The sequence below is a fragment of the Brassica napus genome, chromosome C9 (assembly GCF_020379485.1).
Source record: "Brassica napus cultivar Da-Ae chromosome C9, Da-Ae, whole genome shotgun sequence".
NCBI lineage: Eukaryota > Viridiplantae > Streptophyta > Magnoliopsida > Brassicales > Brassicaceae > Brassica > Brassica napus.
In genome coordinates this window covers 53194779-53221067 of record NC_063452.1, presented here as the reverse complement: position 1 = coordinate 53221067, position 26289 = coordinate 53194779, and the positions used below count along the sequence as shown (strand labels likewise).

The 26289-nt window shown below is 35.6% G+C and overlaps 3 long non-coding RNA genes across 6 annotated transcripts; all 3 read right to left on the bottom strand.

The window, feature by feature from the left end:
- Positions 1–1594: 1594 nt before the first annotated feature.
- LOC125592365 lies at positions 1595–3242 on the bottom strand. Of its 2 annotated transcripts, XR_007328264.1 has the most exons (4): positions 3220–3242; positions 2789–3150; positions 2573–2686; positions 1595–2133 (listed from the first exon to the last, which is right to left on the bottom strand). It is a non-coding gene; the product is annotated as an uncharacterized LOC125592365 (long non-coding RNA). The 2 variants fall into 2 exon arrangements; XR_007328263.1 differs by lacking the exon at positions 1595–2133 and having other exon boundaries at positions 2598–3150.
- A 15568-nt stretch (positions 3243–18810) lies between these two features.
- Positions 18811–21877, bottom strand: LOC106402484. Of its 2 annotated transcripts, XR_007328262.1 has the most exons (6): positions 21618–21877; positions 21455–21540; positions 21325–21367; positions 19941–21247; positions 19682–19812; positions 18811–19599 (listed from the first exon to the last, which is right to left on the bottom strand). It is a non-coding gene; the product is annotated as an uncharacterized LOC106402484 (long non-coding RNA). The 2 variants fall into 2 exon arrangements; XR_007328261.1 differs by having other exon boundaries at positions 18811–19812.
- Positions 21878–23099: 1222 nt separating this feature from the next.
- Positions 23100–24917, bottom strand: LOC106421308. Of its 2 annotated transcripts, XR_001284159.3 has the most exons (3): positions 24098–24917; positions 23909–24031; positions 23100–23610 (listed from the first exon to the last, which is right to left on the bottom strand). It is a non-coding gene; the product is annotated as an uncharacterized LOC106421308 (long non-coding RNA). The 2 variants fall into 2 exon arrangements; XR_007328260.1 differs by having other exon boundaries at positions 23100–24031.
- Positions 24918–26289: the final 1372 nt, after the last annotated feature.

Here is a 26289-nt window from a genome sequence, read left to right as displayed (position 1 = left end):
ACCAACTGATAGAGAGCGGAAGCTGTGTAGTTCAAAGATCAAAGGTTTGATCTCGAAACTGGTTTCTTGTAGTCGAAGGTAATTTGAAAACAAGATGGATAGGGCGCGAATACTCTTCGTAGTGCCTTTTGCAAAGCTCTTTTAAAACCTAAAACTTATAACTTCTTATTAATCAATCGTGTTTTACAAAGCTTGATCACGATCTCTATTTATAATAACTATTAAAGCCAAAACCTAAAGGAATCGGGAAACCCGTAATTATTAGGAAAACATACGAAAAGGAAATAAAACCGTCAATAGATAATAAGGAAAGAATCCTAATTAGTTGTGGAGGTGGAATCGTCGAGAATCCTAGGTGCTGCTGCATCACCTAGCCACTCTTATCGTTCTGCTATTTACAGCAGATTCCTGAACCTCTTCAGCAACGTGAAAGAAAAGATCCTTCTCCCACTGATCCAAGCTCGGCGTCATGTTTTGAGAGAAAAAAAGGTGATAATCTTCGAAGATGGGAAACACGTAGAGAGAGATTTTTTTGTGTGCAACCGAGGAAGACGAAGAGCGATAGGTCGCTTTGGGGCTCAATTTTCTGAGTAAACAGAAAACCCAAATATGAAGCCCAAAAATATTAAGGAGCTGTTATTGGTTTACATATTTTGATTGATTTAGAAATCCATATAGTATTTATAAATCCAAGTAAAATATGCAAATCCGTAGGTTTTCCCTCGGATTTGAGTCTTTGTATTTTTAACTAAAAAATCCTAACAAATCCAATCAAATTCATTATTAAATCAAATATATTAGTAAATTTGTACGATTGAATAACACTTGATTTTATATAGAATTTATGAATCATTAAACCAATAACACACATGATTTTAATACAGATTTGAAAATCATAGAACCAATAACACTAGATTTAGTTCGGATTTTCAAATCCATTAAAATACAACAACCAATAACCCCTACTAAGAGAATCTTAAATGAAACGGTGAGTTTTCAGCAAAAGGACAGGTATCACGCCCAGCTTCACTGATTTTATGACGTGGCACTCTCCTGTGAGAGAGTTGTCTACTTTATATTACTAGGGATCGTTACACGCGCCAAGGCGCGGAGTTTTTGCATTTTAATCTATTTTTGTCTCTTGCTTACTAATTTAGCATTCAATTTTTCATTGCATTTTATCTTCACCATCTCTTCTTGTCTTGTTTACATTTGTTTTCACGTTCTGTCGTTTGATTTGTCTTAGTTTTGGCTTGTGTAATAACTTAATCCTGCTCATTCTTCTTTCATTCTTTATTGATTGATATTTTTTATCTCGCTTAGCTCTGTGTTGCCACTAATTTGCTCGAATCATTTTTCATCATCGGCTTCGTATTATTTTCATATTCATTAACTATTGTCTCCAATCTCTTTAAATCCTAAAAATCTTGCATGTTCTTTTGTTTATTAAATCACATATTAAATATTATTAAAATTGTTTATTTATTCTAATAAATCCTTACGATTATAACTAAGATGATATAGATAAAAGACTGATTATAATTTAGATGAAATTAAAGTCTAAAGTAGAAGTTATTAAACTTGCAATCCTTCTTTTTGTCATCCAAGATAGCTTTAATCAAATCAATTATATTGATTTAGAAAATACATAAGCTATTTCAATCCCAAAAAACAAAAAAAATAGGCGCATTTGTTATTGACGCTGCGGCGGGTTTCCTTTACTATAAACATAATTGCTTGTCACAGCTGTTAATAAACTCAAATGTGTTTACAAAAGCTATCCATATAAGAGTTTCATACTCATTTCTCTTTCTCTAGTCATCTCCTATGTTATTAGCTATCATAATACAATCATCAAAAAAATGACATATCTCTTAGTTCCATATAGAATATGCAAAAGGACTGTTTTCTGTAGATTCCATGATCACTGGGTATTATAAATATCAAACTCTGTCTATGGTCTATTTATATATTGAGAAAATGCCTCGAAATGTAGCTTCCAAATAATGATTTACAGGTCAACACATTGCATGTTAACCTCCACAATGGGATCAGCGGATCTGCAGATACCGCTACATGTTGAGTCGAACGCAGCTACACATATGTTCCCTGCTTGTGCCTTTCATTCACAATCTGCAATTCTCCCAAGAAGCAGAATCAATGTTAAATGAGGTAAAAGTTTTAGAGTCACAACATACTTTGTTTAGCCAAGCCCAATAAACCAAACACCCAACGTAACATCCCCACTTGCCTATTTGTGCAGAAAATGACTTGATCATTATATAGTAGCACCGAGAAGTTAGATGGAGAATGAGGTATGAATGCAAAATAGACAAAACAGTTAAAATCTTACTGATTATGGGAAGTATAAGAAATCAATTCTCTTGAAATGGCGTATAACTGTCCAATAGCGTGACAGAAGTACTTGTTCATGTTCTCATCAAACTTCCAATTCTAAATGTATATATAAATCTATTAGAGTTATTGCCAGCGCTCTGTTGCGATATTTGTTAGCTAAAATAATCCATCCAACATAATAGGAAAAAGAAACCAACGAAATTGTAAAGCTAACCATCAGCTGAGATGCTTTTGCTGTCCTGACACATTGCAAGCTTAGTGATTTCACTGTCAAAAGCAACAAACTAAGCAGTCATATACATCCGAGACATTTATTTACAAACGGTTCCTAGCACAGAAAAAGCATATTATTATGTTACGGATGATAAGTTTGATGCATAAATACAGTTTAGAATTTTTTTCAACTGAACATTTGTGCCTACTGAATTACCTTACAACACCCACTGCATTGTGATTTTGGCATGTTAAAGCTGAGAATCAACATTGGAGCTTGCGTTAGCATTTGGAACATGAAATATAGCACCATCAATTTTCAGTGTTAATTTCATTGACAATAGCTGTGCAAAAGAACTCTGCTAGTAAGGTAATCGTGATTAATAATTCTTTACATCTTAGTGTCGTACAACTTCAAAAAGATAGAGACTTACAATCGACGGCTCTCAAAGATGGACCGCAAACCATCTAATGATATGCTTACCTCGTCGTATAAGTAATCCATGTCACTTCCCTCCCACGGGTAACGTTGCTGGTGCAGATCAATTCCCTCCACCTCTTCCTCATCATTAGGATGCTCTGCAATATACCCTCTGTAAGATTCAAATTTATGTCATTAGAATTATCAGAGAAAGAAATATAAAGTACCCTCCAAATCTTCAGGAGCATCGATATTTTCTTTATTCAATGATCTTCATTCAACCTAACAACCATCAAAATAAAAATAATGTGAGGCACATAATCTTCAAAGTTTAATGAATTGAAAAAAAAACTCAGGAAGACAGAAAATGTCAAACACTCACTGGCTTCTTCTTCCTTTACTTTTTGGCTCACGTGAATGAACTGTCAAAGCCATCATTATTTGCTGGAAAAGGATTAAACAAAGTAACTGATGAAAATAAACAAATATGTTTCACAGCACATAAACTCTTCTTGAACAATCAGGCAACGGATAGTATGTCTCCCGTGTGACTCAGCTGAGTCCTCGATGGCATCCTGAACGACAAATGTCTTCTTCTTCTTCTTGGTTAGATCAAAGGGTGCAAGCTAAGGATGACCAAAGAAAATTAAAACCACAAATCATGATTTATCAGGCAAAATAAAAGAACCGATGATGAATTTATTAAAGATGGGGAGATGTAGAGACTAAAGAAGAAAAATTGATTCATGAAACTCAAAGAGACAATCTGTGTTTCTTAGATGAGTCATGAACCGATGATTAAAAATTGAAAGCCCTAAACTTCCATTGAAGAGAACGCTTACAGACCAAAGAGGTTTATTGGGCTTTTTTTAACGAATTTCATTTCAAAACGTGAGTTATAAAGTATTTATTAAATCATTAGATAAAATAAATAAGTGTGGATCCCACAGAGAAAACCGAAGAAGCAAAGGTTTCCGACTTTCATAAATATATATTTGTTTCAGCCATCAATGTACAAAGAATCCTTTAGCTCAGTGGTATAAATGTTGTTGTTTAGATCTCAATAACCCGGGTTCGAGTTACAGACTTGACACTTTTACACTTTTTAAAAGTGAAACCCACATATCGCTGACGTGTCGCATCAGGAGTGATGCAACTGCCCTATTATAATGTAGATTAGACTAGGGTCGGCCCGGGCTACGCCCGGGTTTTTTATTTAAATATTAATTATAATCATATATTTATGTTATTTTGATATATAAATATTATATAAATATAAGTAGCTAGATAATTATAAAATTATTTTAATTATTTATTGTTTTCTGTCTTATGAATTTCAATTAACCCAATTTCTTACAATAAAATTTCCGTTGATTTATTTATTGAATGAAACTTGTGTAGCTTAAAATCATGCATGCATTTAAGCTGAATCGAATCTAAACTAAACCGAAGTAAATCCGGTTATGTTCTGTCATTTTTCTTTGAAACAAAAGGCTCAAAAGAAAAGACCCAATGAAAATTGAACGCATTGCTTCCTGTCTATTTTCCTTTTAAGTTTGAAATCTGTATCTCATATCTCACCAACACTCATGTCTATGCGCGTGTATGGCACTTTCATTCATGTTAATTCTTAATAACTAATGAAAAAATGAAATAAAAACTTTTGATTGCTTCCCTTATTTTCTTATGATTCGTTCGGAGCAATCTTTGCTTTGATAATATCTATATTTCTTTAGACAAAAAAAAAACTATATTTCTCTCTTGATCGAGTCATAGCGGAATTGAGAAACCGATCTGATTTACCGCCACCGCTTAAACTGTGGAATGTTTTTATTAATTGGCTTGATTTTCTTTTTAACCTCTTCAGTGTTGTTGCTCATCATCCTCGTCCTTCTGCCTCTTCATACTCTGCAAAACTCATCGCCAATAATTTTAAACTCTTGAATGTTATTGAGTTACCGGAGGTGGCGGCGAAATGAACCGTCACCGTTGATATCGCCTCCAACCAAGGCGAAGTCAGTAGCATCCAGAAACTCACGGTACGCTCCTTCATTTCTTTCTTGTTTCCAAAGTTTCAGTCTTTACATATGTTTTAATTATAGTGGTTATCTCTCTAAACTGTAAACAATTATGAAACGCATCAGCCCACATCAAAAATTAATGAAACGATGAGTTTAAGACAAAGAAGACATGTGTCGCACTCTCAATACTTTATGACGTGGCATCATGTGAGAGAAGCAAACACTAGTGAGTTTAACAGTGAGAAAAATAGAAAACCAGTGAGTTTCATCCTGGAATCATTACCGTTGTCTTTGGTTTTGGGTAATTTAACAGGTCTGCCCTCTCCGCCGACGGTAGATTCGGGATCAGCCATCCTTACTCGCTTCCTATCGCCAGAGACGCAATCTCCTGCTAGAATGGGCAGAGTAATATCCTTTTCCATGACGACGACTCTACTTGAAGGGTTCGACGACTAACCCATCTTTGAGGTGGGCAAAAGTATATTATATACATATCAAAAAGACATTTATTGTCATGTCTTTTATATGCTATTATTATTAAAAGGATATAAAGAAAGTGGAAGACGTTGGACTGCCACATCTATCAAAATAAGTTTATTTATGGAACAAGAAAATGACTTAAAATTTAGTAAAAAAAAGACTTAAATTAAGTTAATAAAAGACTAATATATAAAACGTAATGTAGACAACTTGGTCGACCAAAGTGTTTGTAAGTAGCTGACTATTTTAATATCTTGGGATATCAGTTCCTATAACTCTTTTGTTGTAGTTTACTATAACTCTTTTGTTGTAATTTTTTTATAACCCAGTAATTTATAATTTTCTTATTGAACTGAAGAAACATTCGAGAGGAGAATTTAAACTGATCCGTACGTAAGAATTTTTAAAGACATATACAAGTATCCAGGGGCGAATGTAGAAAGTTTTTTTAGTGGGTGCATAATTAATGTAAAATGAAATATATGATATAGAAGATCGAACTTGAGTCATCAAGGGGGTGCACAAGAGGACATTAACCATCTTTTCTAGCTGAATCTTTGTGTTTTCACATACAAAATTTTTTTATTGTCATAAAACTATGGGTGCACGTGCCCCCATTGTCATTGCCCTGGCTTCGCCACTGCAAGTATCGTTCTCTATATAAAAGGATTCTAAAATTTTGAGTATACTGATATTTTGGTTAAACTTTTAGGTATTGCATTGAATGACTTCTGGAACATTTTTATCTTGTAAATGATGTTTATCATTTTGCAAAAAAAAAAAACATGTATTTTCTTAAAAAAAGGTAGGACAATACCTTTATTCTAAATATGTTATATACTAAAAAAACATAGGTGGTAATTAGTACTCTACAATATTTTTATTTGTCGATTTTTTCTTTAACTTTGTAGAAGAGTTCAAATGCGTCAAACATTTTTTTAAAAATGTTAATTTAATTTTGATCTACATTTTTCAAAAAATAATTATTTTTAGATTATAATTTATATTTAGATTTGTGTATATGCTTTATTTAAATTATTTTTATTTGTTTATTTACCTTATCTCACATTTGTTTAGTTTTAGACTATTTATTTGCTTCTAATAAAACCTTAATAATAATTAATATATACTTATCGGTCATTTATATTTAAAATAAAAAATATTATTGATAATAATCTTGAAAATGTATGAGTATTTTGTAGGTATTTAATTTTAAAAAGTTCAAATATTTTCTGTTTTGTGACTATATTAACATGAAAATATTATTGTTAATGAAATTTTAAAGATATTATAAAACTTTAATGAAGAAACCCGTAATATATCATGTGATATCACAGCTAATTCCATATAATACTTTAATTTTAATACATTAGGTAGATTTTTTTTTTGACAAATGATTTTTTTCGTAACTGATAAAGAAAAGATCCAAATGTTGTAAGGAAAAAAAAACAAAACAAGAACATTTCTTTCTTTTGTCAAAAAAAAAAAACATTTCTTTCTAAGAAAAAAGAACATCATTTTTCTTGCAAAGGGAGGTCCGTCCACTAACGGACACATATTATGAGTTAACGACACACGTCTGTTTCATAACTTGCATGCATTTTTGTTCGTCAACTTGCATGCATATGTTTCAAATATCTCAAATTAACTGAAAGTGAAAAGAAATAGGGACAACAATCCTTAGTTTAAGGATAAATACATGATTTTCTACATGAAAAAGCAGGGGTACTGAATGATCCACCGAAAAAATCCAGAGTTGGTTTCTTCTGTGTTCGTTGGTTAACTTTTTGTGCTATATTCACACACATATATATTTAAACTTATGTGCTATAATCACACCGAACGAGATTCACAATTGCATTACTAAATTGATCGGCCAGTCCAGTTTATTGTAAAAACCAAAGTTTTGATGATGTGTGTTGTAACGGTTACATATGTAAGTTGACAAAGTGAAACCGTTGTTTATAATTGCTGAGTGACCTCGGTGATGACAGGTCACCTTTTCCTCTCGAGAGAGGTTTCCTTCTCGTAAAGTCTATTGTCTATTATTGAACCAACAAAAAGTCTTTCTTTGTCAGTGGTATATATACTGTGAATTTTCTATTCATTTGGTTTTCATGCCAATTCTCTCATCATCTAACAAAATGTTTTAAATTTTTTCCTCGAAAGAAACTCACTGATACACTATAGTACATCGATCGAATGCTACGTGGCAAAAAATGCTCCATGCATATTGATGATGTGGCTCAAGGAGAAGGGAGAAAAATCTCCTTTATTATTAAAGACTAGAGTCAGCCCGAGCTACGCCCGAGTTTTTTTATTTAAATATTAATTATAATCATATACTTATGTTATTTTGATATATAAATATAAATAGGATTTTTTGCAAAAATTGACTCAAAACTCAAAGTCAAACCTAAAACTAACTCATGTTTTTTTGGATTTTTCTTTTGTCATATTCAGCCCACAAGTTCATATAACTCACGAAAATCCCATCAAAAATTTTTTTTCCGAAAATGACATTTTTACTCTCTCATCCTCATCATCTTCAAGTAATTACAAGATTGTCATTATCATCAATACCCCAACCACCATGAACAACCAATTTGAAGCTCTTAATGCACCTAAAATCGATTTACACTCTCTCTTTCTCACTTGTTATGAACTAAAAACAACATCTCTTTCATTTTGCCTCCATATTCATCCAAAAAACTCAAGCTTTTGATTCAAAATTTTTTTATGGTTGATAGAGCCATTCAAGCATACTATTCTTGATGGGTTATTTTCGTTTGAGATTCTGGGTGGTTGGAGAAGACTTTGTGTGCTAAGGAAGTCATCTCACTAGTTTAAGGTATGAAATTGGAATTTTTTTCGGAACTGTTCGTGTAGAAGACTTACCCGTAAGTAGTTTGGCTGTAGAAGACTTACGGGTAAGTATTATGGTCAAACAGACGACTTACTTGTAAGTCGTCATCTTTGTTTGTTAAAAAAAATCCAGAGAATACCCTAGAAAAAAATCTGGAGATTCTGATAAGTCGTCTAGGATAAACAGGTTAGTTTTGCATTTGACCGAATTGTGTCAGATATTTGACTTTTCCTAGACGACTTACCAGTAAGTCGTCTCAACGAAAAAACAAAAATTTCGACTTATCTGTAAGTCGTCTCAGGTTACTTTTGCAATTGGAAAATAAAACTTAAATATTTAACTTTTTCCAGACGACTTACGCGGAAGTCGTCAAGTAAGACGACTTACTTGAAAGTCGTCCAGATTTATTTCCTAGATTCTGGTCAAACCTTGCTTATCTCAGACGACTTTCTCGTACGTCGTCTACATGGACGACTTTCAAGTAAGTCGTCTGAGTAAAGTTAAATATTTAAGTTTCTTTTTCGAATTGCAAACTAACCTGAGAAGACTTACAGATAAGTCGTCTAGCTTTAATAAAATATTGAAATTTTTGTTTTCCCGAAGACGACTTACTGGTAAGTCGTCCAGGAAAAGCCAAATATCTGACACAATTCGGTCAAATGCAAAACTAACTCGTTTATCCTAGACGACTTACCCGTTTATACCAGTAAGTCGTCTAGGTTTTTTTTAACAAACAAAGCTGGACGACTTACTTGTAAGTCGTCCTATTTAAAATTCAATTGCAAAAATGACATGTTTGGACGACTTACTGGTAAGTCTTCCAGACGACTTACTGGTATGTCGTCTGCGTCAATGTTTAGTAAACTTTCATTTTCTCTATGTTTACTAATGTGTTTTATTTTGAATTTTTGTAGATGATGCGTCAGTTACATGCAGTGTATGGAGAATGGTTGTTGAAAGATTGCCGTTGGAATTTTGTGGTTGATAATGTCAAAGGAGCGAGAATCATTTTTTGGGGGGAAGGTTCGACACATGCTGAACTTCTTGCAATGGCTCAAGAAGATTATAACCTGGACATGAGCACAGAATCTGTGAAGATAACCTACTCATTACCAGCAGAAATGATGCAGGCTCCAGACACCCCTCCTATTCATGTTACAAGTGATAGACAAGTTTGAAACTTGCTCGAGATAACCAAAACGCATGGAGTACGGCTTTGTGTATCAAGCCGTAGCAAGGTGGAAACGCTTTCAGAGTTCAGGAAAGAAGATGATGAAGCTGATGAAGCTGATGAATGTTTTGAAGATGATGATGATGATTTGGTTGAAGATGAAAATCATGATGGGGAGGAGGATGATGGGGAGGAGGACGATGGGGAGGAGGATGCTGGTATCTCTATTGTTGCTCAAGCGTACGAGAATGGTGAGGATTACAGTGTTTATGGAAAGGTTGAAGATGAGGATGAGGAAGATGATGATATGTGTTTTGAAGATATCAAAAAGATTGAAGGAGGAAGATCGAATGGTAACAGTATCTATGTCAACCAGAGTTTTGTTAGCAAGGATGCACTGCTTTCAGAGATGCGGTTGACAGCAGTGAGGTTTAAGTTCTCCTTCAGAATATACAAGTCAACGAAAACTCTCCTTGTGACAAGATGTCCGGTTAGTGGTTGTCAATGGAAGGTCAGAGCGAGTGTGAAACATGGGACAAACACGTTTTGGGTAACAAAGTTTGTGGAAAAACATACATGCTCAGTGGGAGACCGACTCGCTCAGCGGAGACATTGAACTCCGAAGTATGTTGGTAGGCTTTTCATTGATCGTGTTGGAATCATTGATGGGTTGAATCCACAGCATATCACTGATGCAATGAAGAACATGTTTGGCATGACGCTTGATTACACCACTTCATACATAGCACTTTTATATGCACAAACATTGGTGAGAGGATCAGCAGAAGATGGGTATTCGCGTCTGCCATCATATCTCGAGCAAATCTCCTTAGCAAATCCCGATTCTATCACGGCTACAGAACTTGATTCTATCAATAGATTTAAGTATCTATTTTTCTCTTTTGGAGCTTCTATCAAAGGTTTTAAGTATCAGAGAAGGGTCATTGTGGTGGATGGGACTCACCTAAGTGGGAAGTATGAAAGTGTTATGTTAGTTGCAGCCGCACAAGATGGGAATTTTCAGATATTTCCATTGGTTTTTGGGATCGTAGATGCTGAAGATGAACCTTCTTGGAAATGGTTTTTTACAAAATTGGCTAGTTGTGTATCTGATGAGCAGTCTCTGGTGATAGTCTCCGACCGGCACGCGGCCATTAAAAGTGCGTGTGATAAGGTGTTACCTTGGGCAACCCGAGGAATATGTTATTATCACCTTCAAGATAACATTGTCAAAAGTATAAAGGGAAACATCTCTTGTACTTGGTGAAAGATGTTGCTTATGCTCATACGGTTTCAGATTTTGACCGGTACATGGCTGACATACGGAGTGCAAACCCGGACCTTGCAACGTATTTGGAGAATGCCGACGTCAGCCTATGGTCAAGGGTTTATTGTCAGGGGGACATGTACAACATAAAGACAAGCAACATCGCTGAATCTATTAATTCCGCTCTGAAGCGAGCTAGAAGATTTCCGGTTCAGTTCCTGTTGGAGTTCATAAGGGAGAAGCTAGGAAAGTGGTTTTGGAAAAGGATAGAAGATGCTTTGAGTCTCCCAACTCAACATAGTCGAGGTGTTGAATACTTGCTTACAGTTCGATCGGAGATAGCGGATACGATGACGGTACAACCAATTGATGGATGGCGATTCTTTGTGAAAAGTGGCAAAATAGTCTGTGTGGTTGATTTGGAACATGGAAAGTGTGATTGTGGTGTCTATGCAGTGGAGAAAATATCTTGCTCTCATGCTATAGCTGCTGGAACATCTGCTGGTTTGCATATCTCCACACTTGTATGTCCAGTGTACTCAAAGGATTTTCTGTTTGCAGGATACTCAGAGAATATATATCCTTGTGTTGGACAACAAGTTGAGGAACGCACATGCTTTCCTCCGGATGTAAAGCGTGGTCCGGGAAGACAGAAGAAATCAAGATGACAATCTTGGTTGGAGCTATCCAGGATGAGAGGACGCAAACCCCAGAAGCAACACAGGGTTTATAGATGCTCAAAATTAGGCATGGGCGTTTGGGTACCCATTGGTGTTTGGATCGGATTTTTGGATTTCGGTTTTCTTTTATAACACCTCTTAGGTCTCATTCTAGTAAATTTGCAAGTACAGGTCGGGTTCGGATATAACACATCGGGTTCGGGTCGGTTTTGTATCACATCATAGAACCCATAAAGTAATCATATATCATTCGGATTCGGGTTATATCGGATCGGTTCGGATATACCCAAAATAAAATCTAAAATTAAAAAGTAAAACATAAGAAATATATATTTATTTATATATAATTAAGTATTTAAGGTAGTTATTTAAATTTTAAATACTTATTATTAGATAACATATCAAAATAAATATGAAATTGAATATTTGAAGTACATATTCATGTTTCATATAATTATATTGTATATTATTTTGGACATTCGGATCGGTTTCTTCGGATATTTTTTCGGATTTTTTGGTTTTTTGGTTTTTCGGGTTACCCGTTCGGGTTCGGTTAATAACACTTCGGGTTCGGATATGTTTTGTATCACCTTACAAGATTCATTCGGATATTTTTTACATTTCGGACCGGATACGGATCGGGTTTTTTGGTTCGGGTTCGGTTCAGATTTCGGGTTACGGATATTATGCCCATGCCTACTCAAAATGCACGGAAACTGGTCATACGAAACCACAATGTAAGAAATGACGTGGACGAACTTCAAGTAAGTCGTCCAGAAGGTCGTCCAGTTAGTCGTCCAGAGTTTTTTCTTCCAGAAGACCTTCAAGTTAGTCGTCCAGTGTTTAGTCTTCCAGAAGACCTTCAAGTTAGTCGTCCAGAAGACCTTAAGGTTAGTCGTCCAGAGTTTTTTCTTCCAGAAGACCTTCAAGTTAGTCGTCCAGTGTTTAGTCTTCTAGAAGACCTTCAATTAAGTCGTCCAGAAGGTCGTCCAGTTAGTCGTCCAGGGTTTTTTCTTCCAGAAGACCTTCAAGTTAGTCGTCCAGTGTTTAGTCTTCCAGAAGACCTTCAATTAAGTCGTCCATAAGGTCATCCAATTAGTCGTCCAGTGTTTAGTCTATGTATTAAAAATTTGTGTTATGAACTTATCTGTGTCAACTTCTTTGTCAAATTGCACTACCAAACAAATTTGAGATGGTCTTGCCCTTTATATTATCTAAAATATAGTTACAAAAGGTCACTGGTCAGAAGACTTTCCAGACTACTTATAGTTAAGTCGTCCAACATTTCAGACGACTTAACTGTAAGTCTTCTGCGCATAATATAGTTACAAAATAGGGATCAAGTTCAAATACACACATCAGCCTAATCAATCGTACAAAATAATCTAATGAAGCCTATTTATCACCCCTCATACGCACCCAGGTTGGCATCATTGTCTTTGTTTTCGAACTCATGCGCGTCAGGAAGCTCTTGAAATATATCCACCGCCATCTTATCCCTCATAGTCTTCCCGTTGGGCTTAGCAAAGTTTTTTTTACTAAACTCTATCCCAAGAGCAAGACATTCAATGTACTTTAGGGTGTACACGCCACAATCACCAGTTCGGGCCGAAGGTATATTGGTCGGTCTCTCATATGTGAATGGCTCAAGGGTGTATTGGGCACGTTGTTCGTCTGAGGAAGCGCACTCAACAAGCAGATAAGGGACCATATAGAGAAAAGGCTTCATTACCACATCGAGTTCTTCTGGGGAGATACTGGAACAAATCCTGTCCCAGACGACTATGTGCCTCTTAGGGATCGATATCCACATAGCAATCCAATGAGTGTCGTTCTAGTTCACTGGCGCATAGACATCATCAATATATGTCCCCCAAACCTTGTTTGATTGACAAAATTAAGGTATAGTACCTGCATAATAATTCCACGCCCCACCAGAAGTCTTCTTCCTAAACCGTTCTGATCGGGCTCCGAGTCCTTAAAATCCTTGTAGTTGAATCTTCATTGATGAGCAAAGAGATGATCAAGGAAGCACATTCTCTCGCTCCTGAAATGTTGTGGGTTAGCGTCGTACCTCTTCCTCAGCACATTAATCCAATCATCAATATGCTGCATATAAAATAGGGTACAAGTCAGAAGATATCAGACGACTTACTGGTAAGTCGTCTACGTAGAAGACTTACCAGACGACTTAGACGACTTACCAGACGACTTATTGGTAAGTCGTCTACAAAGAAAACTTATCAGTAAGTCATCTAAGTCATAGCAGAAGACTTACACAGTCTTCCAGCCACTCTAAGAAGGTCCGGAGGATTTGATACCACCAAGTTCTACTTGTACGTGGTTTTTTATCGAGAGGTGTTCTATAATGACTGCAAACACAAAATGTTGAAAAGCAATCAGTTTTTGTAGACTAAAGCAAGCTATTATGGAAAAAGCAAACACTTACGGACAAGTTTTCAACCAATCAGCGAGCTCCTTCAACTTCTTCTTGTCAATTGGTGCAAAAGGATTATAGCCTGGATAAAGCTTTTTGTTTGGAATGATCGCTTTGGCCATGTTGTTTGCTGTATAAGGAGATTGACGTGAGGCAGCAAGTTTCCTTGTTCGATCACTCTTTGCACGGCAAAGTGCCAAAGCAGCATCCCTCTTTTCCAGATATCTAGCATCCTCCTTCCGTAAATCTGAAACAGTAGATTGATTTTTGTCCAATAGAACAAGGCTCGGTTCTGGAGCTTTATCTTTCGAGGAACTAGCATCTGCGGGCACATCTGGACCTTTATCCTCCGGCAACCTTTTCCTCCCCGCGTTCGTCCCATTCATAATTTCACTCTAGAATATACAAGATGGGTTTATACAATAATAACCAAAGATCTATTTCAAACAATAATAACCAATGACGTTATCCAAAGATTCATTTCATGCACTATAAACAAAGCACACGTGTTCTGACATACAAGAAACAAAGCAAATGCAACTTTTCAGTTCTTATTTTTAAGACTTTGTCTAGTCAATCTCTTGTTGGGAGAGGATTCGGTACTAACCCCGGGTTCGAGCGTCGATTTAGGTGGAGGGGTAGTGTTTTGAGCTGATGTCCCTTTCCGTTTTGTGGTGATACCAACCTTCTTCTCCACAACTTCCAACCTTTCCCACAGATACTTGATCACCTTAAGGCACGTCCCAAACCCTTCCCTCATGGCATCAACTATGCCCTTGAACATGGTTTTAATCTCCTCTTTGGTCAACCCACCAACAGTCGTATGAACCTCTTCACTAGCCTCTGCAGCTGCCTCTTCACTAGCCTCTGCAGCTGCCTCTTCACTAGCCACTGCAGCTGCCTCTTCACTAGTCTCTTCACTAGCCTCTTTACGAGCTTTCTTCCGAGGTCTTGGACTGTCTTCCTTCACTACCTTTTTCTTCGCTGGACTCACAACCGCCGGCTTTGTATTGACCCAAGTACCGGTGACTTCCCAGCAATCCATGGTCCACTTCCACGGTTTCTTCACAAACATGAGTTTAATTATGTTCTCCGCGGGCGTGTCCTCAACATCAAACTCCCATTTTGGACACATTTCACCAATGTCCTTCTGAACAAAGTTGATCACCCTAGTCTGCAGTAAATAGAAGATATGAACTTAGATATTTGACGGATTAAGAAAGATTAAAAGAAAAGACTTCGCAGACGACTTATAATTAAGTCGTCTGGAAAGTCTTCCAGCAGGACGACTTAGTAGACGACCTATAATTAAGTCGTCTGGAAAGTCTTCCAGCTGGAAGACTTAGTAGAAGACTTATAATTAAGTAGTATGGATAGTCTTCCTAGACAACTTAATTATACGTCTTTTACTAAGTCATCCAGCTGGAAGACTTTGCAGACGATTTAATTATAAGTCTTCTACTAAGTCATCCAGTTGGAAGACTTATCAGACGACTTAATTATAAGTTTTCTACGAAGTCGTCCAGATTGCAGTAAATACCTGACTGAGGATAGCCTCTTTAAACTGTATGCGTCCTTTGCGACCCTTTTAAGCCAGTATCGGTGGAGACGGATTGTTTGGAAGAGGATTACCATAATTAGCACCCAATTCCGACAGAGTTGTGTACACCCAGACCTGGAGAGCTTGCGCAAACCCATTAATTGTGTAACAACCCGAAATATCTCTGCCCTTCACAGAGTCCATCAGCACCTTAAACGCGACTCTCCCCATGGATAATTCTCAAACCGTTCTAGCTCCATCACTAGCCTTTCCAGACTAACCCGTGTAGGGGTTGAATATTTTCTCCCTTCAATGTATCCAGTGAAGATGGCAAGGTACGCGAGCCGCTTGCGATCATCCCGAGACCACCCTTCGCATCTCTCAAATGCTACTATTATCTCCTGAGTAGATGGGCCAGCTTCGACATGAACTCCCAACATCTCCCAGAAAGAAGTCAACTCCTTTGTAACAACACAGTGAGGTCTCTCAAGGTCCTCGATGTACTCGCAGTTTAGACCAATGATGTTTTCAAACTCTAACAGTGAAAACCTCACAGGTTCTGGACCAACGAGACTCCACAGCTCATACTTCTTCTTTATGTCCAACTGGAAACCGAGCATGTAGTGAACCAGCCTTGAAGCCCAATCAAATCCCAGCTCATGGAACTTGATGAAAACTCCCAACTTCGACTCCTTCAGCTCTTTATATTCGTCATCATGAAGAGCTTTCTTTAAAGCAGTATGCAACGTCCAACAAGTATGATACGAAATGCTATGCACTGCGGGGGGCTCTTCCCCTAATGTATGTATCTTACAGGGGAGTTCTGGTATATCCATTTTTTTTCCTGCAAAACAATCAAAGACAACCATCTCAAAACAATCAAAGACTTATAATTAATTCAACCATCTCAAAACAATCAAAGACTTATAATTAAGTCGTCTGGCAAGTTTTCCAGCTGAAAGACTTATAATTAAGTCGTCTGGAAAGTCTTCCAGCTGGAAGACTTTGTAGACGACTTAATTATAGGTATTCCAAGACTTCCAGTAGAACATTTTAAAGCCGACCTGAAAATTCGGAGAAGATATAGTCGCCTTCGACATAGCGGTTATATATCTGCCAAAATAGACGTGAAAAAAAGAACGAGTGTATAAATTGATAGAGACAACGTTTTATGTTCATCTTTTCCTCAATCAATCACTCGACAGTAAGAGATATAACTTACCTGCGGCGGAGTTCAACGAGACGCCTCTGAGAGAATGTGCGCTAGGGTTTCCTCTCAGATCTTATATAGAGAAAGCGGCTGCGAGAACTGTGGTGAGAACGACGGTGATAACGACGGAGAGATAACCGGCGGTGAGAACGATGGATTAGAGAGAATCGACGGAAATCGCCTTCGAAATCGCCTTTGAGAGAAACGGCGTTAGGGTTTTCTGAATTTCGCGAAACAGTGAATAAAAAAAACATCTTATATATGTCCGGTAAATAATCCGGTTAGGTTTAAAAGTACATTGAAAAATTAAAGGTCCGGTCCGGTTTGGACGACTTACTAGTAAGTCGTCCCAGACCCTAAATTTAACCCCTAAACTAAATTGACTAAATTAATTAACTAACCACGTTATAAAGCCATAGTTATACTTAAATAGTGTTTACTATACACAAAAATAAACACACTTAGGTAAATTTTAAAGTTTTCAAAAACATATTTATGCATTCCAAAATCTAACCCTAAGAACACATACAATAGTACAACATATGTTGGCAAAACCTAAACCAAAGAATATCATGACTCACTACTTTCACTCATCTATTTTGAAAACAATTAACTTTTGTTATATCTTAATTTATATCTCTTAAAACATATGTTAATTACATGATTTCAATTTTTCACTTATCAAAATATTTTTTACAAAATTTTTAAATTATTTCTAAGTAGAACTAGTCCAGACGACTTACGGGGATTGGAAACGTAAAAAAAATTCGGCTTTTTTTGTTTGTTCACAAGGGGCTGGTTGTAATTTCAATAGTCTTTTAGGTTACTTTTGCATTTGATTCATCCCATATAAGTAGCTAGATAATTATAAAATTATAAAATTATTTTTAATTATTTATTGTTTTCTGTCTTATGAATTTCAATTAACCCAATTTCTTACAATAAAATTTTCCGTTGATTTATTTATTGAATGAAACTTGTGTAGCTTAAAATCATGCATGCATTTAATCTGAATCAAATCTAAACTAAACCGAAGTAAATCCGGTTATGTTCTGTCGTTTTTCTTTGAAACAAAAGGCTCAAAAGAAAAGACCCAATGAAAATTGAACGCATTGCTTCCTGTCTATTTTCCTTTTAAGTTTAAAATCTGTATCTCATATCTCACCAACACTCATGTCTCTGCGCGTGTATGGCACTTCCATTCATGTTAATTCTCAATAACTAATTAAAAAATGAAATAAAAACATTTGATTGCTTCCCTTATCTTCTTATGATTTATTCGGAGCAATCTTTGCTTTGATAATATCTATATTTCTTTAGACAAAAAAAAACTATATTTCTCTCTTGATCGAGTCATAGCGAGAAACCGATCTGATTTACTCGCCACCGCTTAAATTGTGGAATGTTTTTATTAATTGGCTTGATTTTCTTTTTTAACCTCTTCAGTGTTGTTGCTCATCATCCTCGTCCCTCTGCCTCTTCATACTCTGCAAAACTCATCGCCAATAATTTTAAACTCTTGAATGTTATTTAGTTACCAGAGGTGGCGGCGAAATGAACTGTCACCGTTGATATCGCCTCCAACCAAGGCGAAGTCAGTAGCATCCAGAAACTCACGGTACACTCCTTCTTTTCCTTCTCGTTTCCAAAGTTTCAGTCTTTACATATGTTTTCTTTATAGTGGCTATCTCTCTAAACTGTAAACAATTATGAAACGCAGCAGCCCACATCAAAAGTTAATGAAACAATGAGTTTAAGGCAAAGAGGACCGGTGTCGCACTCACAATCAACGACTTTATGACGTGGCGTCATGTGAGAGAAGCAAACATTATTATATATATATATATATATATATATATATATATATATATTATAAATAGGAGATGATGATTAATAGTATGAAACTATTGTTTACATGATTGCATGTAGTAATTGCAGGCTGACTTTTTGTTAATTCTAGTTTCCTTGTTAGGTTATTGTTATGTTCTATTAACTTCTAATTATTTTTGTATATAGTTTATTTTAAAATTCTTTAGAGCTAAAAAATATTGTAGATCCTAAAATCTACATTAAGTATTTGATACTGATCGGAAGTTTAATCTAGGGAAGATAAATGATGTAGGAAACAATATCTTTAGAAGACAACGATGTAATCAGTTTTCAGTAGATATAAATGGATTTTTATTGATGAATAAGATAGAATACAATGAGTTAAACAAGATCGAATATTACAAACGAGATCGTTAAGAGAAAGGATCTAAAGATGGATGAAAACAAGGTCGAAATATGGGTGTAGCTCTCTCTAGGGTTTTCAATGTGTATCTCCTCTTATAACAGGCTGCTCCCGTGATCTTCGCAACTGTTCCGCGATCTCCGGTTCTTCGAAGTCTCTGTCTGGAGCTCGCGTGCTCGCTATGTGCTTAGACTCTTCGCAGCCCATATCATTGATCGTGACCCATTAATGTATTGACTGAAACTGGGTCCAACAAATATGTGTTATTTACCTGCCAGTCTTGCATTTAATAGTCCATTTGTTTTCAAGGTTTTGTATAATTTATTTGTGCTTTGTTCTGATTTGTCTTTTTTTTACGAGTTTGCCTGTAGTTTTTGTGGATCTGATTCAGCCAAACTCCGAAATGGTTTTTTTCTCTTCTGGCTAATCGTCATGTGTGTCTCAGTTTTGGCTCATCCGAAACCTGCAAAAAGAAAAAGCCCAAATCTCAGCCCATATGCTATCATGTATAAGTGAGACGATTCGTTTCACATCTGATTGTGGATAAAGTTGTTACAATGGCCAGATTCAAATTGAGAGAGATGATCAAGATCAGAGAACAAGAGAGAAGAAGACTTAGCATGAGATCATGAGGGTGAATCACAATAGAGTTGCAGAGGCGGTATACGGTCAGATCGAACCATTTCGGCAGTGAGTTTTCGACTTCACAGAGGAAACGATAAGCTCGTTAAGTTCTTGTGTAATCTCTATGTTTTAGAAGAATCACCATTGTTGATCTTGTAACCTTGGTTGGATTTTTGATAGTGAAGCTATTGAGGGATACAGACTCCCTTCCTGGTGAGTAGATCAGTGAACACCAGGTGAACAAATTGTCTTGTGTTGCTCTCGTGTTTCCATTTACTCACTCGATCGAACCTGAAACCACGAACAATCGAGATCAATCACTTAATCTAAGCAAGATAAAACCTAATATGGACCAATCTAAAACTCTACAGTTTTGTTCTGCTTACTAATAAGCAACTAATAATAACTAAGTAACTAACATTGTTTTGTGAAAATTTGGTTCATATGGACGAGAAACCGATGGTTTTCACGTGATAAGTATAAAACATCACATTAACTATCACCTACGTGCTTGTTTCCATTTAATGGAAAACAATAATTTACGGACGAACCACTTTTATAGTTAGAAATGCCAACTAGTAGAATTTAATTAGCGAAGAGGGCCCTTAAGCTCTTGGACTGACTGTTAATTAAGTAGGCCCGCCGAAACTATTGGAACTCAATCTTGAGTCCAGCAGTGTTAGAGTCAATAATTTGATTCATGATGGTCCATACAATATTTTGATCGAGTGAAGACTATATATATAGTCGATCTTGAATGTCATCACATGCACAGTCTTGGAGTGTGGATCCTACATAGTTTGTTACGCGCTAAGAGTCAGCGTCAATAGAATCCGAATAAAAGTGATATGCATGGTTGATGGTCGCCTGGTTGGTACACGGTGGAGGTAGAGACTAAGGTGAATATAATCAAACAATATCACTCAACTGTGAATGAATACGAATGCACAGACAATGGAAAGGAGCAAAGGAGCGTAGGTTCACTACAAGAAATATCGACATTAATTAGTAGCACATCGAAAATGGTACCACAAGGTTTTCGTAGAATTTTCACAAATGCTAGATCTACCGCAGCTACGGTTGACCCACCTCTTATCGTAGCGTTTTTTCATGAGCTATAATAAATAGAGATATTATAGCGTTTTATTTTCGCTACATTAATACATTTTAGTAGCATCTCATTTTTGCTATTATATATTTTTCTATGGTTTTTCCTTAGTGCTATAAAATATTTTATTATGACAAAGATATAATGCTATAGTTAAAAATAAAATAATTAAATTATTAATTGAATTAATTAATTAAATGAAGAAATTAATAAAATTAATTTGTTAAAATTAAATAGCTGAAAATTAAATCGAATATTTATTTATAATTAAAATGAAAATTTTTTTATTAATAAAATCAGTTTTACAATACTAAACCAACATTAAAAAATTAAGTAAACCAGACCCGGTTTACTAATCTAAACATAAAACAGCCTAACCTTAAAAAAAATTAGCCCTACATCTAAACTCTTCGCCGTCAACGGATTTCTTCTTCTTCTACCACATCGTCTTTGAACAGCCACCATCAAACCTCACCATTGTCTCTGCTATTCCACCACCATCAAGCTTATCATCTGTCATGACTGCTCACGACTACCTTTCTCTTTTTGTTCTTGCTAGGCTCCAAATCTACCACCACCCTAGCTTCCTCTGCCATCTCCACACCACATCTGCATAACCTGCAAAAACCCAAACGTGTTAACAAGTATGAAGGAATATAAGAAAGGAACCATCATTTAGCATTAGTAGTAAATACCTAGTGATATTTGGTTATCCCTTCTCGCTTAAAAAACCCACCACTGTACCATAAGAAGAAGCTTTAACACATACACCAACCGCATCGAGCTTTGCTTCTCAATTATAGAGATAAGGGTTAATGAATAAACCTGTGGGATTCCGAGTCATTTAGAGCCCAACCAAGTCAATTGGTAGTATGTTCTCCATCACTTTAACTCCAGCAGATTTACCAGCCCTGCCATTTCAAACTAACCATTACTCAGAGAGAAACCAAATCCTCATCTACGAAACAATAAGCTAAAACTTGGTAACCTGAATCAATGCTTTTAGATTTGGTAAAAGCACTGCCACTGGTGACCGCCTCGTGCTTCTTTCTCAAATTAGAGAAAACGAAATCAGAGAGCTGAGTGGTGATTATGACGAGACGGTGGTGGTGGCGTCGGATCTGAGAACTGATGATGGTGGTGAGATAGCGGATGGGAGGGTGGTGGTGGTGAAAGAAAGAGAAGAAGATAGGTGAGAGATAAAGCGTGGAGAGGAGGTTGAATGTGTGTCCAATCAGAAACAATTCCAAAATAATATGGACCATTGATTAAGTTGTGATCAATGGTCTATAATTGTTATCCTCACCGTTATTTTTTCAGCCAATAGGAAACAAGTACCATGATAGAAGAAGATCGAATATAAGCCTTTGATCCAAATAAATCAATGGCTACAAAAAACCAATATAATTTGCCTTTTTATTTATTTATTGACATTATTAAATTATCTAAACTTTAAATAATTTGTTATTATAAAAATTATATAAACTTTAAATAATTTTACGAAGAAAAACATCCAAATAAGAGTAATTATATTTTATTTTAAATTCAAGATTTATGATATAGGACTTAAAGTGTTGTATGTGGTTTGGAAAGATCATTTTAAGTCCTAGACTAACATTTTTGAAATGCGTAAGTCATATACTATCATTTTTGAAATGTGAAATTTGGAAATTTAATTTCAGATTCAATGTAGTTTATATGTTTGTAATATTCGGGGTATATGAATTGGAATTATGAATTATGAAATAGAGTTTAGGGTATAAAATTATGGTTTTGGAAAAATGAATTAAGTATATAATTCTAGACTAGACAATGATTATAAATATTTAAAAACTTTTTATTTTTATTTTTATAATTTATGTAAAAAATGGTTTTAAGTGTTTAACAGAGCTTGGAGTTAAGATAAATGATTTTACATTTTATCACATAAAGTTTAGGCTTATCACATTTAAGATTTGGAGTTTAACTTAAAAATATTTGATTTGGTGTTTAGATTTATGATTTAGGGAATATATTTAAGTTTAGAGTTTATGGTATATGAAATGGAATTATGGTTTATGAAATAAAGTTTATGGTATATAATCATGGTTTTGGAATTTGAAATCAAATATGTAGTTTGAGATTAAATTTCCAAAATTACAAAACTTAGAGTTTTATATTTAAGATTTGGAATTCAAGCTTTAAATATTATTGTTGAAATTTGTATTTAACATATAAGGTTTGAGACATGTAATTAGGGTTTAGGGCATGTTTAGGGTTTAGAACTCGAAGTAAAAAAAATTATTTTTGTTTTTTTTCTTCTAATTTCTTATTAGTGTTTTGATTTTTTTTAAATCATATTACTTTTTGTGTTATCTTTAGATTTTATGATGAAATATTTAAATTTTAGGGTATACTCAAATTTTATTTATTAATTATTGCTTTTAAAATCATTAATAAATATAATTTACTCTAATAAAATACAAGTAAATCATAAAATAGCATGTAATTTTCCATTAAAATTTAAAACATACAAAGTCAATACAAGAAAATATCAACTCAAAACAAAAGACAGTTGACTAAGATGGAGGTGCTGTCTACTAATAGAAACAAAGCTCCTCCGATGCAAGTAACTAACTCACCAAACTGCAGTCAAAGAATAAAGTAACCAATAACAGCTATGATCTTAGTGCTCCCTGACTTAACCTTACGGTCTTTTCAGCGACCTTCCAGTAGCCAGCAACAGTGGCTCGATTCATCCTATTTCCACTCGGATACTTCCGGTCCAATGGACAGAAGAAGATCCACTCTGAGTCTGTTGTCCCCACCACAGAAAGATCTGCATCGAATCATCATCATTATACTCTTTACGTTATCAACATCAACACTTCATCATCACCATAGTTTGATGAACTAATACAAAGTAGGATCTTAAACAAAGTGATTGGAGGCAAGACGATGTACATCTATCTTCCTCTGGTCTTTGCTAACTCTACACAGCTCTGTGAAAAAAGCAAAAACCAGCAAAGCAACTTTATCCATCATAGGCTTTTAAGCAGAAAAATTAGTGACTAAGCTATAGATATATCATCAAACAATTCATTTCATCCCTCTTAGTTACGATCCAAAAGACATTATATTGATAAGTTACAAATCATTCCAGCAATAAACCTATTCTTAACTACAGATGAGAACACATATGTAAAGCAAAATACCAAACGAACTCCAGCAAATGACCAAACAATCCTCTTTATGATTACCAATATTCTGTACAATGTCTAAGGACAGGTAGAGAATTACCATAGTTAAACTTTCAATGTATCTCAGACATGAAAGAAGACTGCAACTTCACAGGCAATGTATCTATCACTCAAGCAACAAGATGACCGAAAGGACCAACCACAAAAGGTCACTCTCTAGAGCCTGAGAAATAAGTGTTGTTAGTAGCTATAGTACATTTGACAGTCACCAAAGTTTTAAATAAAAAACCTGAAAAGCTCTTGTCAAATGAGCATCAAATGGACAGTTTCAATCCCGAAGAGACAGGGAGTGATCCTTGATTCCCAAAACAAAAGCACAAGAGCAAACGAGATTCATACGCGATGGTGAGAACAAATAGTATTTAGTCACCTGCGAGCCAGCATCAACGCCATTGGTGGTGGAGAGAGTGATTCTTCGTTGGTTAACTACTGGCAAGATTCGCGACGAACTGAGCAAGCACATGAAAATTTGACGAGAGATGGTGGTGGTGGTAACGAGCTACAATGTCAAAAGGAGTGTGGTGGTGAAACTTCAATCGAGATTAAAATGAGAATCTGAGGAAGTCAATCGAATCTGGACAGATCTTTATCTGACTCTTCTCCGAATTCGATGTTCTCGTTAACACTTAATGAAATTCTATCTTAGCGCGAATTTAATGCTACCTTAGAGTTGTGATCCGTTTTTGGTATTTTTGGTAGCATTTGGTGGTTTCATGCTACTGCCAACTGATACCACTACTCGTATTTATTGCAGTGGTTCGTGAATAAAAAAGAAAAGTAGCTAGCATGCCGGTTTACGTGGAAATGAGATGCTCAGATGGATGAGCTTTACAGCTTTGTTACTAAGGCCATGTTCGTTTGCTCACCCAGATGATCCATCTGGGTGAAGATGCAAATCAATGTTTGTTTTGTTTATTATAATGCTACATCCAGATGGATCATCCAATTGAATTTTTAAAAACTCATCTCAAATTCTCACCCAAATGAAGGTGAGTCTTGATTAGGGATGTTAACATAGGGTAAAATAACCCAGCCAAGCCCAATCCACAAATAACCCAACCCAGTTTATACCCAACCTGCAAAACCCAGAAACATCAAGATTGAAATCCAAACCAAAAAAATAACCCAATACGGTATGGTTTTACCCGTTGGTACCCAAAGTATTATCTTATTTACTCTGAAGATCATGTAAAATATTAATATCATTAATGTGAGCTTTAATATAAAAACAAGATTTTGCAATTTTATAGAAAAATTGTTTTTGTGGTTTTAGCGGAATTTTTTTTTTTTTGCGGTTTTTGGTCGGAAAAACTCGATTTTGATTTTGACGGGAAAACTCGGCTTTGCGGTTTTGGCGGGAAAACTAGATTTTTCGGTTTTGGCGGGAAAACCCGGTTTTGTGGTTTTGGCGGGAAAACTCGATTTTTCGGTTTTGGCGGGAAAACTCGTTTTTGCGGTTTTGGCGGGAAAACTCATTTTTGCGGTTTTGGCGGGAAACTCGGGTTTTCGGCAGGAAAACTCGGTTTTTCGGTTTCGGCGGGAAAACTCGTTTTTATTTTGACGGGAAAACTCGATTTTTCGGTTTTGACAAGAAAACTCGATTTTTCGGTTTCGGCGAGAAAACTCGATTTTGATTTTGACGGGAAAACTCGGTTTTGCGGTTTTGGCGGGAAAACTCTGTTTTTTCGGTTTCGGCGGAAAAAATCGTTTTGGCGGGAAAATTGTGTTTTACGGTATTTGCGGGAAAACACCTTTTGCGGTTTTGGCGGGAAAACTCGATTTTGCGATTTGCAGTCGGAAAAACTCGATTATACGGTTTTGGCGGGAAAATTCAGTTTTGCGGTTTTGGCGGAAAAACTCGGTTTTGCGGTTTTGGCGGAAAACTTAGTAGGGGTTATTGGTTGTTGTATTTTAATGGATTTGAAAATCCGAACTAAATCTAGTGTTATTGGTTCTATGATTTTCAAATCTGTCTTAAAATCATGTGTTATTGGTTTAATTATTCATAAATTCTGTATCAAATCAAGTGTTATTCAATCGTACGGAATTACTAATATATTTGATTTTATAATGGATTTGAATGAATTTGTTTGGATTTTTTAGTTAAAAATATAAAGACTCAAATCCGAGGGAAAACCTCCGGATTTGCGTATTTTACTTGGATTTATAAATACTATATGGATTTCTAAATCAATCAAAATATATAAACCAATAGTTTTATGGTTTTGGCAGAAAAACTTAATTTTTCGGTTTCAGCGGGAAAACTCGTTTTTGGTTTATGTGAGAAAATTTATTTTACAGTTTTGGCTGAAAAAATCATTTTTTTGGTTCTGACGAAAAAAACGTTTTTGCAAATTTTATATAATTTAATTAAAATGGTAAAAATCTATATATATAATTGAAAACCCATGGGTACACCAT